The sequence below is a fragment of the Peromyscus eremicus genome, chromosome 12 (genome assembly GCF_949786415.1).
Source record: "Peromyscus eremicus chromosome 12, PerEre_H2_v1, whole genome shotgun sequence".
Lineage (NCBI taxonomy): Eukaryota > Metazoa > Chordata > Mammalia > Rodentia > Cricetidae > Peromyscus > Peromyscus eremicus.
Window position 1 is genome coordinate 71,808,922 of NC_081428.1, and position 1,918 is coordinate 71,810,839.

The following is a 1,918-nucleotide window of genomic DNA, read 5'->3' on the forward strand; positions in this document are numbered from 1 at the left end:
GTTCCCAGGCACAGAAAGAGGTGATGGCGAGCAGCCCAGCCAGCCAGCAGAGAGAAACGGGAAGTGCCGTTTCTTGCCTGGCGTGACATTTATAAGCAGGTAGGAGCACCACACCCGTGTACAGTGCCCCTCCCTGGTAAAGCTTTCTTGTTTCCACTAGGTCCTTCACTCACTCTGACTCTGCAGTTTTCCAGTAATGATTCATGCAGAGCAAGGGTGGTGGTGGTGGGTGCTTCTGTGCACCATGCCCTTTCTAGAAAGAGATCTGTATACATTAATTGAATAGTCTACTTGTTCTGAGCTAACGTTCCAGCCTAGCTGGTACCTGAAGGAGTGCAAAAACATTACCCAGACCCAGTCGACAGAAAGTGCCTGAGTCTAGATGCCCAGGGAGGCCATAACCAGGTGGACAAGCGAGGGCCGTAGTAACTGCGGTACAGGCATCAGTAATTTCAGGAGTGTGCCCACCACCTGCTGAAGGTGGGATTAGCTGCTCTAAAAGAGGGGATGCACTGTGAGGGCCATTCCTTTAAGATGTCAACCTGCTACCTTTTCTCATCCTTTGAATAAAGCTCAACTAGACTCTGGTCCTGTCCCTGGGCTGATGTCAGTGGTGACAGCACCATCACTGTATTCTGCTCCTCTCACTGGCTTTTCACAAGGGGACCAAACATCAATAAAAACGGGTAGCCCAGGTGACCCAGCCTCTCAGAGTGCCTCTGTTGCAGTTTCCTCAGAGTTCTGCATCCTGAACAGCTTCAAGGCTGCTGGCTGAGATGGTCCAGCCTCACAGACTACTCCAGCCAGGACTTCAGATAAGCCTTGCAACTTTCCCATTGCACAGAGACTAGACAACAAATAATACAGTTGACTCTCCTGGGGCTTGGCCATTGTCCCAGTTTTCTCAGGGTCTCTTAAGAATTCCAATGCCCCCAGACAACAGGAAGCAGTCTAGAAAACATGACACCCACATTCCCAAGAGGTGGAATGGGTAATTTTTGGTCATTCTGTGGGTTATCGATGTTTATCTTCATTTGGGGGGGGGGTTGGTTACAAGTTGTTACTGGTCATGGTTTAAAAAAAAAAAGCTAAACAAAGGAGTTACATTCAAGAATCTCTTTCTAAAGGACAAAAGGGGGATGTAATATAGAAATGACAAGATAAAAGGTAGATTGTTGAGTCTACATTTGAACAACTATTAACCTCAAATATTTTACATTGGTATGGATTTTGGTTTATTGATACAAATTTAAAGTTATTTTTGTTATACTGTATGTATGTTTCTACTCTTGTTTGGAGTATTGTGCTTATGCAGCTCACTTAAAAATGTAATGTACAATTAAGAAATGCAGGTTAGTACTTAGTCATCTATAATAATCAAACTTGTACTCATATTAGGTATGTTTTCAGGGTTAAACAGATATATTTAGATAGATAGAAAGTATTCAGACACTTCAGAGACCTACAGAATATGGCATTTAAGATGTTTAATAACCTGAGGCTTTTCATGGCAGTCACACACATCTGCTCTTGGCAGCACCAATCTACTTCAGAGAAGATGATGGGCATCGAAGAACCTCTGCATGGAGTTTGCTTTCTTTGTAGCAAAAGCTAACCATTTGGGCAAGAAACTGCCCTTGTCTCAACTGCTGACTGTATGCTATCCAAATTAGACAAGCAGGACACAAAAGAAAGCAACTGCCAAACTTTGCCAAGATAAGGTAGAACAGCCCTTCAAAATTCCCTGCTTCTCAGAAATGTCTGTCAGATATACTAGGCCTGTGGGCCAAAGACAGTTGCCCCAACATTGCAGAGGAACTTTGGGTGACTGTTCAGACAGCCAGATGTCCCTGCCATTAGGTAATATTATGTCTGGCATCTTTGATGGAGTTAATAGTTGAGTTTTCTTTAGCTATGA